The following is an 18,867-nucleotide window of genomic DNA, read 5'->3' as shown; positions in this document are numbered from 1 at the left end:
AGCTCAGTTTTAATTAAGGCAATTAGGGGTAGATTCACACAACCTGTTTTCCTCCACTGTACAATCATTTGTACTATTGCATCCTGGTAAGATCCACATGTAACTTGGTCTTCCAACATCATTTTCAGAAGCACTACGAAGTCTTAATGGGAGATAGAAACGATCAAACCAATGGGGGTACATGATCTACATGCTAAACGAGAGCTTGAGTTGGGGGAGAAATGTGTTTCATCTCACATTTAAAGGCAAATCTATCAAATTCTTAGTTTTTGAAACAATGAGAACTGAAACATAGCCATCCTTTGGAATTCTTACCCTTCTGAATTCTGCGATGCGGTTCTCCAAACATACAATGTTTATTAAAATGCTTATATTAATATAGTAGTGAAAATGTTCATTAGGAGAAATTTCCACGAAAATGTTGATGAATTTTCATTAAGGTTTTTTTAAATAAAAAAATCACAATATATGCAGAAATGTAAAGAACTGAATTTAAGATTGGAAAAGTGAGGAATCAAAAGAATTGAAATCAACCAATCCCCATAGCCTTAGCCACAGCACAGGTCCACCACATGTGTTAGTTAGGGTCTCCAGTTCTAAGTGGACAAATAGCCTATTGTTTATTACTTTGGATACTTATATTTTACAGGGTGTCCACATGTTCATTGTCCTTGTGTGTTTTCCCTGATCTGCTTCCATTCTTTTTTCTTGCTGCAGGAAGAGCAATGAGTATTAGCACTAGGAGGAATCTGTCTAGAGGCAGCTTTTAACTTGTTTGCAATTAAAAAAAAATCCCACCTTTCTAATAAAATACTCAAGGGTAGAACATTTAGAACAAAACAATAACACCACAGAAAATCAACCACATGAAGATCAACAAAGAAAACCACACTAGATCAGGCCTGCACAGCTTGTGTGGGTAACCAGAGCTTTAATTTCTCCCTCCTGTTTGCTCCACAAAAAAATAAAAACACCTCTCACCTGCTCAAGCATTCCAGGTGCATAAAGAGAAAAGGTTCCAGCCTACTAGGTGGTAAGCAGGACAGGAGCTCAAAGCCAGTCTCTCATTTTTTCCAGCTGGAGGAGAAGACGGTGAAAGAGGAGGGTGACAAACAGTAGCAGTCAGTGGGGTAGCAGAGAGACTGTTTAGGCAGCAAAATAGAAGATTCGCTGAATTTGAAGGCAAAGTATGGAGAAATCTTTTCATGAGTATTGTGGAATTGGAGAGTTGGAAGGGACTCGTTGGTTTTCTAGTCTAACCCTTTGTTGATGGAGAGGCATGTTTACAGCATCCATAGGTGGCTGTCCAACCTCTATTTTAAAACTTCTAATGGAGAATCCACCACTTCCTGAGGCAGCTTGTTCCACTGTTGAGCAGCTCGTCCCATCAGGAACTTATTCCTATTGTTTAGTTGCCCCTTCCATGTAATCCAAACCTCTTGTTTCAGGTTCACCCCTGAGCCCCATCATCTGTGTGGCAGCCCTCCAACCTAGACGCAAATCTAAACTACAACTTGCTGCCAAAAATGAAATTAACCAGGAACTTCTCCTACCTTTGCCTTGGAACCAGGTTTCCCTCCCCCAGAACTTCCTTCTTCCATCCTGACTAATGATGTTTAGGTCACAGTATGGTACAAACAGGGAGGGGTTGAGAATTCTTGGATTCCTTGTCAGTCAAGAAATCACGCACTATTTCAATTGCTTTCTTGATCAGGCAAAGAACCACCTGACTCCACTAGCAGCTGCGCACGATTGGCCTGAGCACAGTGTTTGGCTTCATGGGTTTCAGTGCTGAAAACCCGGGTCCAAATCCCCAGTCTGTTGCAAGGCTGTGGGGCCTTGTTGAAGTCACTACCTGTCAGCCTAACCTACCCCACATAGTTGCTTTGAAGCTATAACACTGCTCTGGGTTCCTTGGCGGAAGGATAAAATACTATTACGAAGGTTGCGCAGCACTCCCAATCTCTGCTGAGCATTAGCAAGATTCTAGGGGGTTCCAAGCGCTTACCCAGGGTTGTGCTATTGCAAAAATTGAGGTACAGTGGAACCTAATGCCTTTAAGAAATATGATTTATTTTACATATATTTACAGCTAAAGCTTTCAATGGAGGGAGCATAGAACATTACACCTTAAGAGTGTCCCCTTTGCTCCTCTCATTTAGCAAGCTTGGATCCAAAGCAGCAATCAGTTTTTTTTTTTAATGTATTTTTATTAAAGATTTTCTTGATTTACAAAAGTATGTGCAATGTCTCCCTCTCTTATTTTTTCCCCCTCCATGTAACATTTTTTACAAATTGGTTTCGTTTGTTGAGACATTAGGAAGAAAAGGGGGAAAGAGGTGGAGGTGAGGGAAGATGGGTGGGGGTGGGGTCGGGTGGCGATGTTTCTATTTTACTTAATATATGTGGGGTTTTGTGTCAGCGTTGCTTGTGCAGGTTCTCTGCTGTTCACTTGTGTTCCTTTGGTGGTGAGAGAGGTTGGGGTTGGCCTAGGGTGTGGTTGTTCATTTGTGGTTGGCTGTGGTGGTCTTTGTTTTCATGTGTGAGTGGGGTGGGTGGGTGTTTTGATCAGGTTAGCCATATTGATTTGTATGCTGTTGGTGGATTTTTGCCATTGTCTTGGTGGGCTGTGTATGTGATAAAGGGGAGCCATACTGGGGTGAAGGTGTCTTCTTCTATTTGTCCCCGTGTCAGTTTCAGTTTATTGATTCATTTTTCTAGTAAGGCTGTTTCCCATACTGTTTAGTACCATTGGTCCATGCTTACTCCTGACAGGTCTCTCCAGTGTCTGGTTATGATGTTTCTGGCTGCTGAAAGTAGGTGGGTTATGAGTTCTTTGTGGTGTAATTGGGCATTATTGTCTTGAAAGATGTTTACTAGGGCCAATTCTGGGGTGATTTCTAATACTTGCTTGGTTATAGCAGCAATCAGTTATGGCTCCTGGTCTCTTGGGGCTGCCTCCTCCAGCCAGCGCCACATGGAGTTCTGCCTTGTTCCCAGAACACCTTTGGATTTCAAAAAGGACACATTTTTCCTGTGACATCATGCTCCCCCATCACCTTGGCAACCTTCCAAATCTCCTGTCAACTTGAGCAGGGGAGAATAGCTTTTTGCATTGCCAATTGGCTTTAATGGTCCAGTACCTGACTCCCCATTGTTCCTTAATGGCTCTGCACTTAACTAGCCTAGCCAGGCTGGTTTGCACATACTAACCCAGGAATTTCATGGCCAGGCCAGTTCTGCAGCTTGTATTCTCCCTTCCTATCCCAAATATTATCTAAATACTACCATCTATTAATTTCTGCCATTCATTAACAGACTCTGGTACCCTAGATCTATGACAATACAAATGAAAAATGTAACTAAAATGTAGAATAGTTTGAGTTCTGGAGAAAATATGTTGCATCCAAAGCAGAGGATCTTATGGGTCTTACATGCACACAGCACACCTTCCCATTTGTTGCACTTATAGTCTGGCAAACTGGAAAATGGCTGTTAAATCATAGCTTAAGAATCAGCTCTCAGTCTCACCATAAAATTCTTCTGGGCACAGGACCAAACTGTTTCACACTTCATTTTTATTTCATTTCCCATTGATGGACTCCAGCGCGCAATGAAGCAGGCAGAATCAGACATCAGTACCTTTAAAACATTCTTAATTGGGCTGATGGGTTTTACACAAGGAACAAAATACATCCCTTCTGTAATTAAAGTCAACTCCCCAGCATTGTGGAATGATTCTTGGGCAGGATTTATGCAAATGCATGCAGGTTTTTATATTAATTACATTTTTATATGGTGGGAAAATGCCAAATTGTGACGCTGTTTTTGTTGTTTTTAAGAATCTTCCTCTGTTGTGTGCAGTAACCCCTCCCCTTGCTTTTCAGGAAGAAAACTTTCATGTCATTTGCCTCTAAGCAACATTTTTTGAAAAGGCTGGGACCTGAAGACTTGATCCCATCTCACTCTGGCTTGCCGAGAAACAGAGAAATGAAGAGGAATTTGTAAATGGCAGTTTCTGCCGAGACAATTGCTTCCAGCCAATTGCTTTTGTTTCAAGGATTTGCCCATGTAGAGCTGGTTTTAGTCACGTCTGCCTCCTGATGTGCTCTCTCAATTCCTCCGCTCTGAGCACCAACTCTCTTCTTTCAGTTTAAATAGGCAAGGGACTAGTAGGCAAGGCTGTTTCCCAAGATTGTATCTTCCAGGGCCTCTATTCTATTCTGCTCCCAGAATGCAATTCTGAATAAATTCTGCTGGGTGGGGATGGGGAGAGCAGACAATCAAGAGCAACAAATTGAAATCCATTTACTAAATCAAGAATGTAGTGCTTGTTCAATTCCCGCTTTAATCAAGGTAAAAGGTAAAGGTAAGCGACCCCTGGACAGTTAAGTCCAGTCAAAGGCGACTATGGGCTTGCAGTGCTCATCTCGCTTTCAGGCTGAGGGAGCCGGCGTTTGTCCACAGGCAGCTTTCCGGGTCATGTGGCCAGCATTACTAAACCGCTTCTGGCACAACAGTACACTGTGACAGAAACCAGAGTGCACCGAAACACTGTTTACCTTCCCGCCACAGCGGTATCTATTTATCTACTTGCACTGGCATGCTTTCGAACTGCTAGGTTGGCAGGAGCTGGGACAGAGCAATGGGAGCTCACTCCGTCGTGGGGATTCGAACTGCCGACTTTCTGATCAGCAAGCCCAAGAGGCTCAGTAGTTTAGACCACAGTGTTACCTTTACCCACTTTAATCAAACTCATTTGGAACACTGCTTGCTCAAGATTGAACACACAGGCATGGGCGTAGCCGAGATTTGTGTCAGATGTGGGCAAGACACCCATTTATTTTATTTAAATCTGCATTTAACAATATCAAATGAAGATTAAAAATGCCTTTTTGCATGATTTGCAGGATGCCCCTTTGAGTTTATTCCACACATGTACCCACCTCGTGAAAATTTCTTTTTAAAAAAGCCCTCACGTACAGTGTGCTCCTTTAGCGGGAATTCATTATTCAGTTCAGCTCCTGTTAGTGTTTCAACGCTAACACACTCCGCATAACCCTGGATTAAACTGTTCAAGCCATGTGATTCAAATATCACAAGCATGGAGAGAAATGTAGAATTATGTCTGTTCAAATCACATTAGGGAGATTTGCAGCGACATGACTAAAAATCTGTTTTTTGCACATGACAGATTGGTATTTAGATGACTGTATTTACTTCATGAATTGTTGAATTTGAGCTGAAATGAAGCAAGTGGATGGCATTCTGAAAAGTGGGAATGTGAATTAGCTCCGAGTTTAGGCCAACACATCCAGGAGGCATTCCCTATAAACTAAAGCCATAATTTCAGCATGATTTCAGAAGCTCATCAGTGTAATTCCATATATTGCTCTACAATTAAAACTCTTAGTCTGAGAGAGGTATTTTGGTGCCTTCCAGCTCATTACGGCAGTGTCAGTCACAAACCAGTAATAGGCAATTTGGCCACTACTCAAGGCCATGCTCTATAAACAAGTCTCAGGACAAAAACAAGGTCATGTTTAACTTGAATATTTTAATTCAATACAGTTAACCTCTTCTGCATTCCCTTTCTTTGAATTTCCCATGTAAATTGTAATTGATGGATAGGGGCTTTGATGGCATACAGCCTAGACTTGTTATTTGTTGTTTTAATTTAACGTGCTTTCCCCCTTCCTACTTTTCTTCAGGAAAAAGTTCAAAACAGCTCTCAGTCATAAAAGAATGTCAGACAAATAGGAGGGAAAAACCTAACAACAGCAAAAACCAAAAAATCACACATTGGTTTGGGTCCTACCTTACCAAGCAGAAGACAACATCTTCCACGTGACATCCCTTCAGATATTTGAAAATGGCTTTCAGTCTTCTCTTCTCCAGGCTCTTCTCCAGGTTGGATACCTAGCTCTCTCAACTACAGGTATTGCTCATATGTCTTGTTTGGGGACCACTGATTTAATTGCAGGACCCCCCTGCCCAAAAATAAGACAGTAAGCATTCATTCATTCATCACTGCAACCAGAACATCATTAGGTCACTTCCCGGTGACCTGTTTATTAAGCATTCATTCTGATTTGTTTGCAGGCAGCTTAGATAAATCTGTGTCAAATAAATGTAATCCCACACTTTCCCGTGGATTTTGCCATTGTTTTCCTTATTCCAAAAAGTTCAACTTTGGGAGGAAGTGGGTTTTTCCCAGAAGAACTCCAAATCAACTGTAATTGCACAACCTAAATTTGTGGGTGTATGATTGAATCCCACTGTAAAATAGCAACTGCCTAGATGTGTCCTTAGTCTCAAATTTAAAATATAGATTTTTTTAATACGCTTTGTGTACTGTAAATTGCTTTCATTGCTTATGGCATTTCTGTAAACACACTATTTACTTATTTTGATTAACAAAATTCATTGCTGATGTACTTATTTTGATTAACAAAATTCATTGCTGATGTACTTTACAAGAATAAATTATTCATCTGTTTTAAACTTACCAAGAGAACTTATTATTTTTATTATTAACCTAGGTCAGACCCATTGAAATTAATGTATGTGACTATGTTAAGTAAATTAATTTCATTAGGTCAACTCTGTGTAAAAGTTGAATCCCACCAAGTGAAATTCTTTTCCAATTCTGAGCATCGTCATGCAGTTTGACGGTAATGACAGTCCATATAACCAGTGAATAATATTTTAAAGTGGAAAATTATTTTCAGCTATGTCAGCTATTAAGGCTACACACTATCCTGTGCAAACGTACCTGGGAGTAAGACCCATTGAAAGCAATGAGACGTTCTTCTGAGTAAGCATGTATCGGATTGTGCTGTCTGTGCCCTTTTCTATCCCTATCAAGATTAAGAGTTTCTCGAATGAATGACCTATTATTCCTTTTGAGTTATTTTTTCCTATTGATTCCCATGGCAAATACCCCAGATTTCTTACTTCTGAGTCATCCTGTCTTGGCTGGAACAGGCCAGAGCTTTCAGAAACCTCAGCAGGGAAATTCTCACTGTTTCTACTGAATAAGTGTTAGCAGTTGGCAAAAGATTATAGTTAAGACGCTATTTTATGGGCTATGACACCATCAAGGGAGAAGTCTGCCATCACCAGCAATAGTTCTATGTTAGAAACGAAAACTTTATATGTATCTTCAAACAGCTATGGTTGGTAGCCACAGACCCTCCAAGTGTCCCTATTTTCCAGGGACGTCCCTGAATTAGAGAAGCCGTCCCAGTTTCTGATTTGATCCCGGAATGTCCCACTTTTCCCTAGGACGTCCCTATTTTCATTGGATAAATGTTGGAGGGTATGGAGTTTTCTGATCCCCGAGCCATCCGAAGGCAATCCTGTATGAGGAAGTTTTGTTTTAATGTTTAAAGTTCTGTTATGTTTTTATATATGTTGGAAGCTGCTCAGAGTGGCTGGGGCAACCCAGTTAGATGTGTAGGGTATAAATAGTAGAATTATGGAATGGGACATCCCTGTTTTCAATAGATAAATGTTGGAGGGTATGTAGACAGTGAGGGTGGTAGGCCTGCCCTGGTGCAAAAGAGTAATTTACAGCAATGGGCACAGGGGTTGCTTTTTAAGGACAGCCCTGCTGTATCAAACAAAAATCCCACCTAGGCCACTGTTCTGTTCTCACAGTGCCAACCAGATGCCTATGGGAAACCCACAAGCAGGCCATGTACAGTGGTACATCAGGTTACAGACACTTCAGGTTACAGACTCCGCTAACCCAGAAATAGTACCTCAGGTTAAGAACTTTGCTTCAGGATGAGAACAGAAATCGTGCGGCGGCGGGGCAGTGGCAGCGGGAGGCCCCATTAGCTAAGGTTAAGCTTAGGTTAAGAACGGACCTCCAGAATGAATTAAGTTCTTAACCCGTGGTACCACTGTAGCACTCTCCTGCATGTGATCCTCAGCAACAGGCATTCAGAGGCGTACCACTTCTGATAAAGATTCACACTATACATTTAAAGCAGGCTTCCTCACTCGGCCCTCCAGGTGTTTTGAGACTACAATTCCCATCATCCCTGACCACTGGTCCTGCTAGCTAGGGATCATGGGAGTTGTAGCCCAAAAATGTTAAGTTGTGGGTTAACATATCAGACGACACAGTTATTCTTCAAACAGTTCTTGCTTATTCACAGGCCAGAACAGAACTGAACTGAAGGGTTTAGCCAGCCTGCTTATACAGAGCTCCAGTACAACGTAACTGTAACAATTTTCTAAAACTATCCAATCAGTGAACGTCACTTTCGATCATTTATTTGCATAACTATCTACAGTATCCCCCTGCTGGCCCAGGGTGAGAACTTCAGTACATAACAAAAAACATCTGGAGGGCCGAGTTTGAGGAAGCCTGATTTAAAGCATATTCAGCACATATTCAAAGCATAGGACTCCCCCCCCAAAAAAACCTGAGATCTGTAATCCCCCCCCTGCAGAGCTACCATTTCCAGCATCCTTAACAAACTACAGAACCCAGGATTCTTGGGGGGAAGTCATGGGTTTTTAATGTGTGTCTGCTTTTAATATCCAGAGCTATAGAGCTGTGCTCGCCACCATCTGTCTGATGTGCAGCTAATTCAGCATGAAAAGAAGTAGGGGTCCCTTTTTGTATCTCTTTCAGCTTAGTGACATGTTGCTCAAACTTTTTAAACTTAGCCCCTGTTCTGAAGTTACCTTACTCTATCCTGCCTCCACCCTGCACCAATAATCTGTTCTGCAAGTACAATTTCTTCTTGGGGAGAAGAAAAGGCTAAGAAGCAAACCCTACACCAATCCAGAGCGGAGTCCCTAAGACGGTTGGATGGTGCTTTGTACGCCTCCTTCCGGCAACTCCTGCAGCCAAGCTGGTGCCAAACATATTGCTCTGCTTTCCTTTGGTCCACACCAGCAAGGCGTCTGGGCAGCCCAGGACCTCCATACACAATGCCCAGGCTTGTGCCCCAGGAGGTCACTTTGGTGCTGCTAGTGCAACAGTTTGATTTCACCCCCGGAGGCCCGCTCCATTATCTTTCAGTGCCAAAAACATGTAAAATGTAAACATTTTCTCTAAATCTGATGATGATAATGTACTTTACTAAATAATAATACAAATACGATATATACTTCTTTAATCTCACTTATCATCACATGAGTTGAAGTAGATTTGGAGCACCACAAAATGGGAGGCAGACAGATCTGACCCAAACAGCACCACCCACCGGGATGTTCTCCTGCATAAGCTCTGTTGAAATGAATGGGAGCTGTTCAAGACCATAACCATGCTGGGCATGATTCCAAGATAAATCACACTTGCTGAAATATGGTTATAATTCATGGTATGACTCCATAGGCAATAGTGGCCATGTTTTTCAAAAGTATAGAAGACCAATATTGCCTATGTAATTCAGGCTAACTGGCAACACTGTTCAATATGATGACCTTTTTCATCAGTGCTTTAATTACAGTTTGTTTTAATTGCAATTTCACAATGGCTAGCCCTTGAATGACACCTGTAATAATAATATCTTCCAATTGAGATGTAGTCATCTCTAATATACAGCTGAAGAAATGGCAAGCCATAGAAAAATTGGTGTCCATTGCTAAGAGAGCATATGTAAAAGGTAAAGGACTCCTGAATGGTTAAGTCCAGTTGAATTCCACTGAGGGAGCTGGCGTTTCGTCGTGTGGATTAGAACTGCCAACCCAAGAGGCTTGGTGGTTTAGACCAAAGCACCACCTGCGTTCCTAAGAGCCCATATATTACAGTGCAGATCTCCTACTAAGACAGTTGTCGCTATAGCAAGCTAGACCACACCTCTTCCCCAAGGTGTGGTTAGATTAACACATGATTCATTTATGAAATTCCCGGATGCCGCAGGAAATGAATTATATCCTCTGGTTGCTAAACACAGTAAATGTAGAAAAGGAGCCTTTGGAAGAAAATGACTGAGGTCCACCAGATCTAAACAGGTATAAATTACAGATGAGCATTGTGTGACTCCTTGAATTTATAGCATTTCAAGCTCATGATACAAACTCTTTTTAATCTCATATAATCCAGGAAAGCCAAGATCCACTGCATCTCCCAAAGTGTTTCATGCTACCAATTCCCAGTTTGTCTGGTTTGGAAAAGTACTGTCCACTGCCCGTCATATTTCGATGTGCCGTGTCTAGCAGGTTTATTGTGTAAGAGCACCAATTCCAGATTAACAGTTGATTGATGGAATGCTATAACGCCTCCCCAAAAACTTTCTGCAAGCAATATCACAACAAATTCTTAGGCCACTGCCATACGACCTGTTCCTCAAGCTGATATGTTGGCACAAAGATTACAGAGGCAGCCTAGATGACATTGGCTATCTACTGAGCATTCATTATGATTCGTGTGCAAGGAGGTTATATAACATTGCATCAAGCAAAATGTTCCAGTGCTTGGAAGAAGTATAGCAGTGTTTCCCAAACTTTGGTCTCCAGCTGTTTTTGGACTACAGCTCCCATTATCCATGACCACTTGTCTTGAAGCACCAGGAGGCAACATTTGAGGCTTTTTGGTTCCAAGAATAGGTGAGTAAGAGGTGTAAAGCATGGGAGAAAGTAGACGGGGCAGAGTTTTTCTCCCTCTGCCATAACTCACGGTTATTCAATGACGCTCAATGTTGGAAGATTCAGGGCGGGCAAAATAATGTATCTTAACAAAGTCGCTGTGGTTAAACTATGGCATTTACTCCCATAAGAGGCAGTGACGGTCACCAACTTGGATATTAAGTGGGATAGCTATGGGGGCGCCGCCCCAGTGAAGGAGCACTACCTGAGTGTGCCACCGATCTGTGAAAAGGGCGTCTCCTGGCTCGGCCAATCGCATCGCAGCGATGGGAAATGGGCGGCTGCTCCGTTTCCACCGCCCCCGCCGCCCGCCGGGTTCATCCTACGCGCTCGGCGCCCCGCCTCTCCACGTGGGCTTCCATTGAGAAGGCGACAAAGCGTCTCTCTCGCACTGTTTACAAGCAGCCGCGCTGGGAAGGATCCGAAAGCGACCTCAGGGGGCGGGATCGTGGGAGGAGGCGCTCGGGATTGGCGGGCTCTTCGCAAGGCAGGTCTCGGCTGCCCCGCTGCCCCTTCTTCCCAGGGGGCGAGTTCTTCGAAAGGCAACCTCCGGGTTCCTAATTTCCGTCTTCTGTTAGGCGCCTCTTTCTGGCGTGGTGGTGGAGGGAGGCTGGTGAATCTGACTGAGCTGTGAAGGAGCCGCGCTGCACTTGTCAGGATCCGGACCCAACAGTCTTTCCTCCTCACGTTTGCTGCTTGCTGCAAACAGAACCTGGCTGTAAGTACTACTTGGCGATAAACTGTATTTGGTTGACCAATAAAATATGAAGTACTGCTTGTTATGTCGGATCTGCACATCTAACCTCTCCTCACCACCTCCACACCTGACACAAGTTTCTTTATCCGCCGATGGCGACAGGCTGGAGTTATGCTGTTGAGATGGATCATTAATTTGCTTACGGGATTATCTGCTGTTTTGGCGCCTTCTCTTGCATTTGCTTCGCTTTATGTCCCCAGATGTTTATTGAGCGGTGCTAATTTTCAGAGCAGCGTAACGAGCAACAGGTTTAACAGGCGCCGGACTCCATAGGAGTATTCTTGCATTTTCACTTCTTGGATACCCCGCTGCGCAGCCTAGAATCATTATTGCCTTTCCTACAGATGACGCTTTCCTAGCACTCCTTAGCTCTGCACACACGAAAAGATCAGCTGGGTAGGAGAGTCCCTTCGGGCTCCCTTTCCGAAGAGTATTGTTTAATTTCGCGTGCAGACTTTGATCTGATTTCTAGGCTTAATGAATCCGCCTGAGCGTTCTGATCCAATTAATTTAGATGTCGACTGTATCACTAATGTGAATGAATGAATTTCGAACACAGCCTTGGAGTAATTCCTCCCCCTTCTCCCCCCACTCTCTGTTTTTCTGTCTTTGTTTTTTTGTGTGTGGTCGAATATAGGTCACTTTAGACAGTTCTTGCAACAGTTCTTATCTGTTCGTTTTGGTTCAATCTAAATATTTAAACTTTTTAATTATGCCAAACCTCCTCACTTGTTCAGATCAATATAGGAAGTGACTTTTTTTTAATGAAAGAAAAAAACTATTTAGAATTTCAGATGTTCCAGGAAATCATACTTTTCAAGGAAATTGGTTTCAAATCAAAGATGGGTGTTTTTAACAGAGGTCCTCTTTGCAGTTCTGAAACTGTCAGGGCCTGTATTTGCAGACTGCATCGCACACATTTTTCCTACATGATATGGGGCAATGGTATGTGAGGAGTGCTTGTTTTGCCACCTGTACACCTTCCTGGAAGCAGCATCTTCCTAACAGGTCCAGGTAGCACAGTAAACAATGGAATGATATTCACACACAAAGGTTTATGTATTTTCTGCCTTGACCCATGTAGGAAAATTCTTGATTGTGATATGAAATAGTTCTGACTCATCTGCTCAACTATTCTTCCATCACTAATATAATCGACAGAGGTTTGGGCAGTCTGAAATAAGGGCCACAATGGAAACATGCAACAAAATGTTGCAACGGGAAGTTCTCTTGTTCTAGATTCCAGCCAGCCTTGCCCTCTTCCATCCTACTGTGTTTGTGTTCTCCCACATCAGCCAGTCAGCATTGACTGAGCATTGAGTACGTTCAGTGGTGATTGGGCTGTTTTTGGTTCTCACCCCCTACATTCCCACTCTAAAGTTTTTTTGTACTTCCTGAAAAAGTTGGGGTTCCTTATCTGCTCCCCCGCACTTGTGCATGGATGGTCCCCTTTTTGCCTTATACAGATCAGCACTCTGAGAATGAGTTTGCTATTCGTATTTATGACTGTACCCATTATGCCAAATGAGGTGGGAGGGAGACAGAGGTGGTGGGATTCTGGACTATACTATTTTAGACTTCAGATGGGGTGTCATTCTCTCGAACGTTGACCCATATTTCCTTTTGAAAGCCCTGAATAGGGCTACGAAAAACTTTTCTGGATTTCTGGTACACTACATGTTGTTGTTGATGTTGTTGTTGTTTTGCAAAGGAAAACATTCAGAAATGATATCCCCACCTGGTATGGCCCAGTAATCCACTATCTCAACAAGTCATTAGTTTATTTTTTATATATTCTGCTTTTTCACAGTGAACTGTGCTCAAAGTGATTTGCAACTAACATCCAGTTATCAAAATGAAAAATGTGTATGTGTGTGTGTGTAAGAGAAAGAGAGAGAGAGACCAGTACAGTGGTACCTTGGGTTACATACGCTTCAGGTTACATATGCTTCAGGTTACAGACTCCGCTAACCCAGAAATAGTACCTCGGGTTAAGAACTTTGCTTCAGGATGAGAACAAAAATCGTGCTCCGGCGGCGCGGCAGCAGCAAGAGGCCCCATTAGCTAAAGTGGTGCTTCAGGTTAAGAACAGTTTCAGGTTAAGTATGGACCTTTGGAATGAATTAAGTACTTAACCTGAGGTACCACTGTACAGTATACAAAACAGCAATAAATTCAAATACAGCCAAATCAATGAATATAGAATAAACCAATATTACCAGGATATAATCTGAGTTTAATATATAAATACAGAGCAAAATGAAAGTCATACAGTGCAGAGGGAGTGGGATAGGTCTTCTCACCAGGCTAGATGATTTACAATTGGCTGTCTCAACTACCCTCAGGTAAAGGTGAGTGCTGGGGAGGGCAAAGATGGCAAGTGCTCTTTCCCAGCCTCCTGGCAACTCCAGCACCTGGTGCTGGTCTTGTTGCACTGAGCTCACAAATGCCAAAGTGTAGAAGAGGGCAGGGGTGCACATATAACTGTGCTTCATTTCTAGTGATGCGAAAATTTCTTGGTTCACTTCCTCCCGCAGTTTAGGAAACTGGGCTGCAGCTATGCAAAAGAGAGATAATCTTCACCATAATTTTATCTCATTAAAAAACAACAGCAACCAAAGACTTGGAACCTTCCCTTGGGATCTGGCTCCAGATACCTGCAAAGAAGCTGACAGACTGTGTTTAGTCTCATCCTCGGCATAATCTGTCTGGTGATCAGTCTCGGTTTTCTTAGAATGTTTTCAGCGACATTCTGTGCTAAAATACATCTCTCTTGAGGCAGATAAGCTGAACTGCACATGCGGCACATTTTTCTTCTGTTCTCATCTGAATGTTGACAGAGATTTGCATCTTGCCTGTGAGCAGCAAAGTCAAATGGGGGAAAGTGTGACAGTGGAAGAAGGGGATTTGGACTTGGTGAGTAGGGAAACCCCCTTCTGTACCCAACCAGACTGCACGTCTGCTACTCCTATTTTTCTGGGGTTGGGTGAAAGTCCTTCCCAACACACCTGTTGTGGCCCTGAGAATCATGGAACCATAGAATTGTAGAGTTGGAAGGGACCATGTGAGTCATCTAGTTCAACCCCCTGCAATGCAGGAATCTTTTGCCCAACGTGGGGCTCAAACCCACAACCCTGAGGATAAGAGGCTCCTGCTGTACCAACTGAGCTACCCCAGGGAATGGTGGATCGTAGCTTGATAGGAAAGGCGGTGTCCATTGTCCTGCTGAGCACCAGAATCTTCTAGGCATTCCAAGTTCTACTAGTGCATGCTTCTCAGATTGCAGCCCTTGCCCCACTTGCTCAAAGTGCATCACATACATTAACTCAATTATCCTTCTAACACCTTGTGAGGTAGGCCGGTATTATTGCCCCCATGTATTTGATGGGTGGGAAAGCTGGTTGAAAATTAAAGCCCCATTCATGTGTTACTTGTGTGTAGGGCAGCCTTGTGTGTTGGGTGCCCAGATGTTGTTGGACTAGATAATTTTATTTGTTTGTTTGTTTATAGTTACGTACATACATACCCTGCCCATCTGGTTGGGTTTCCCCAGCCACTCTGGGCGGCTCCCAACAGTATATTAAAAACACAATAAAACATCAGACATTAAAAACTCCCCTAAACAGGGCTGCCTTCAGATGTCGTCTAAAAGTCAGTTGTTTATTTCCTTGACATCTCATGGAAGGGCGTTCCACAGGGTGGGCGCCACTACCAAGAAGGCCCTCTGCCTGGTTCTCTGGAACCTAGAACTCCCATAATCCCTAGCTACCAGAACCAGTGGTCAGGGATGATGCGGGCCTAACATATGTGGACCCAAGTTTGAGAAAGGCTGGTGTAGGGCAATTGTGTGTTGACCTAAAAGTGAGACTGCACATTTAGCCCTGCTCACAACATCACACCTGCTTCTCTGTAATAAAATCCCCAAGCCACAAATCCCTGCTGACACATACAGTAGGGGCTCTACACAATTGGGTCACCCGATTGTGCAGGTATCCTGAATGTGTGATGCTCTTACATACAGCAGAAGCTTACGTGTTGTGTGTTTCATACAGACGACAGCTCACGGTGTGTGACTGTTCCAGGAAGTGGATGTGTAGTTGCAGGTGGGGCTGCTTCCCAGTCAACCCACAATTGCCTCACATGGAAATAAAGGCATGGAAAGGGCTGAGGAGACAAAGCGACTTCTGTAAAGCACAGGAGACAATTATGACTGAACTAACAAAGCAGCAAAGAGAGGAGAGTAACAGAGAAGAATTTACAGAGTTGCTCAAGGTGTTTTGATAACATCTTCCATTTTGTAGTTATTACCCTGATAAAGTTTTAATTGGAATGCTGTGGGCAATTCATTATTTTCTCCTCTTGGCACTTGTTTGAGGTTTACCTCGCTCTTCACCTTTTGTAGGCATAAGGGTATGCCTTTGTGAGTTCATGATTGAACTGGGGTTTAAACTAGAGGTGCCTCTATCATAGCTTATGATCTTAATCGCTGAGCAACACCAGCTTAGAGCTCAGAAGGTCTGTAGGCCCCATTGCTGTTGACATTTCATTCATATACCTTTATTGTTCTGCAGAATAACATAAAAGGTGGTCCCCTGGTGTGAAGCACATACCGTATTTTTTGCTCTATAAGACACTCTTTTTCCCTCCTAAAAAGTAAGGGGAAATGTGTGTGCATCTTATGGAGCGAATGCAGGCTGTGTAGCTATCCCAGAAGCCAGAACAGCAAGAGGGATCACTGCTTTCACTGCGCAGCGATCCCTCTTGCTGTTCTGGCTTCTGAGATTCAGAATATTTTTTTTCATGTTTTCCTCCTCCACAAACTAGGTGCGTCTTGTGGTCTGGTGCGTCTTATAGAGCGAAAAATACGGTAAATTTCAAATTTAGACATGGGCCAGGAGGATGAGGACACAAGAAAGTGAGGTGGGTGGGGGGCAAGGGTAACAAAAGGATGAATGTATGTAGCCTTTATTATGGTTGGGGATGAAGACTCAATGATTTCTGTGAAAAGCAACACAAAAACATCAAGAGTAGCACTGCTGGATCAGACTGGAGGTCCATCTAGTTCAGCATTCTGTTTCTCCAAAGTGGCCAATCTCATCCCTTTAACTAGTGTTGTCCCCCAGAGACTGGCATTTGTCCAAGATAATTCTAGACATTGCCTTCTTTACTAAGTAGCTTTAAGCTTTTTCTTTCTTTTTTTTGCATTTGGAAAGCTTGGTCTGGCTGGGGTGTAATAATTTTGTTCTTTGGCATTCATAAAGGGATGCTGAGCAATCTTCTGAAAACATTTTTCCAGCCTCTTTGAAAGCCAAGTTTTCTGAGTACAAATGCTGCTGCCACTGTATGTCCAGAGCATCTTATGTAAAATGGATTATAGGTTAGCATCTGTTCATTGGGCCTGTTATTGGTCTTCCTACTAATTTTTATTGGTCAATTGAACCACTTGATTATAATCTGCATTGTTTTTTCTCCCTGCTGTGCTAGCGCTTAAGGGGGGCAGAGGAGGAAAAGGGGGTGGAATTCAGCATAGCCAAAAAGCACATTTCCAACACTGAGTGAATCTAGACCAGCTTTCACCAACCTAGTGCTTTCCAGGGGTTTTGGACCACAACTCCCATCAGCCTTGTGCTGGGACTGATAGGAGTTTCAGCCCAAAACCTCTGGAGGGCACCAAGTTGGCAAAGGCCCCTCTATACAGCATCTCCACTTCCTCTCTCCGTCTCTAATACTCAACCATTCCCACACATTGTTGAGTTTTCCCTTTTCTACCCTTTATGACACATTCAGACATACCTCAGTCATAAGAGCGAAGTCAAAATACAGTGGTACCTTGGGTTAAGAACTTAATTCATTCCGTAGGTCCGTTCTTAACCTGAAACTGTTCTTAACCTGAAGCACCACTTTAGCTAATGGGGCCTCCAGCTGCCTCCGCACCGCCGTTGTCCAATTTTTGTTCTCAACCTGAAGCAAAGTTCTTAACCTGAGGTACTATTTCTGGGTTAGCGGAGTCTGTAACCTGAAGCATCTGTAACCTGAAGCGTGTGTAACCTGAGGTACCACTGCATTCTGGAAAAGATACACAGTAGTGGCATGCAGGTGAGGGAGGCTATTTGCCATCACATTAAAAAAAAAAGCTTGCACAGGGAATACAAACATGAGGAGGAGAGGTTGTCGCCTGACATTCTCCCTGACTTGCTAGCTTTCTAGCTTATGTATCTAGCATTAGGCTCAGGCCAAATACCAGGATTCCTTGTCATTTTTATCCTTGCGATTAGGCAGTACAGTAAAACCAGGAAACTGCGAAGTGGCTTAGCTCTGAAGGTTTAATTGGAAGGTTTGATTTCTTCCCCTCTCCCCTTGCTCAAGCCTATTGTGGAGGCAGGTTATCTGAGCAAACAAGCAGGAAGACCTGCCAGGTCACAGTGCACTCTCTTTTTCCAAAGCAAGTTGACATTCATGCCTTTGCTCTTAGCGGAGCAGATGAAATGTGTGGAAGTTCCCTCTCTGTGGCAGCCCCCGCCCCAGTCACCATTGTGTTTTGACAGGAGCACCAGGTATTCTTCAGCTTTTCACAGACTTTAGCAAAGAATGCTTGCTTGGGTTGTCTTTGTGGGGAGCTGAGGAAGAACCTTCCTCGCCATCCAAGCTGTTCCCAAATGAGCCACCTGTGCAACGGCTCAGTGGTGGGACTTTTCATGTAGCAAAAATGATACCTTCCACTCCAGATGTTGTGGACCACAGTTTTGATCTTAACTGACCGTTGACTGGGGGCCGATGGGAGTTCTAGTCCACAACTTCCAGAGGATACTACATTGTTTATCTTTTGTGTAGAATTTATTGGTTTCAGTCCCTGGCATCTGGTAAACACCGCTGCCTGGAAACAGCTGGAGACAGGCTGGAGTCACTACTGAGCTATGTGGACCAATGGTCTGAAGAAGGAAAAATTTCCTGCCCTTGTGTTTTCCACAAAGATTGCCCAAGATTGTGAAAGCAATATGGTTATCGCCTCCTAGGCCATTGCTAGAGCAAGTTATAAGTACTGAATTGACTGTACTATCCACCTTTTACCTCTGTTCTGTCTGCTTCTCTTCAGCAGATCTCATGACTTTTGAAATCCACAGCACCGAAACAAAGAGTCTTTGTCATAACAAAGGGATTATTCACAATTATTGCACTTGATTAAATGCTCAAATTTTCAAGAAGTAATCCTTAACCCTTTGCTTTTAACATACCACAGCTACCCAACATTGTTTAGAATTGGAAGCTATCTATTCAGGGCTTCTGCACAATTGGTACCATCTCCTCTTGTACCATTCTTGTCATCTGATCATTTATTTCTGGACTTCCGAGGCCACCATGGGTCTTCGTTACTTTGGAAAGTGCTTGACTGCATTGCTCTCAAGTGCTTTTAAGTTAAATTGCACTCACCTATATTAGCAAAGTGATCTGCCAAAGACTTAAACTGGCTGCTAACGGGTAAGATATGATTATACAGAACA

General features: G+C 43.2%; 1 protein-coding gene and 1 long non-coding RNA gene across 2 annotated transcripts in view; one reads left to right on the top strand and one right to left on the bottom strand.

Moving 5' to 3' along the window:
* Window positions 1–10,959: 10,959 nt before the first annotated feature.
* Window positions 10,960–18,867, top strand: part of FRMD1 (FERM domain containing 1) — a 52,017-nt gene continuing 44,109 nt past the window's right edge. Inside the window, exon 1 of the mRNA XM_083606046.1 lies at window positions 10,960–11,329. The gene's annotated coding sequence lies outside the window, so the exon portion shown is untranslated. The remainder of the gene's footprint in view (window positions 11,330–18,867) is intronic.
* LOC310759205 lies at window positions 13,584–14,608 on the bottom strand. Its single transcript, XR_014546266.1, has 2 exons — window positions 14,026–14,608; window positions 13,584–13,925 (listed from the first exon to the last, which is right to left on the bottom strand). It is a non-coding gene; the product is annotated as an uncharacterized lncRNA (long non-coding RNA).

This window comes from Podarcis filfolensis (assembly GCF_964270895.1).
Source record: "Podarcis filfolensis genome assembly, chromosome: 3".
NCBI lineage: Eukaryota > Metazoa > Chordata > Lepidosauria > Squamata > Lacertidae > Podarcis > Podarcis filfolensis.
This window is presented reverse-complemented; position numbering and strand designations above follow the sequence as displayed.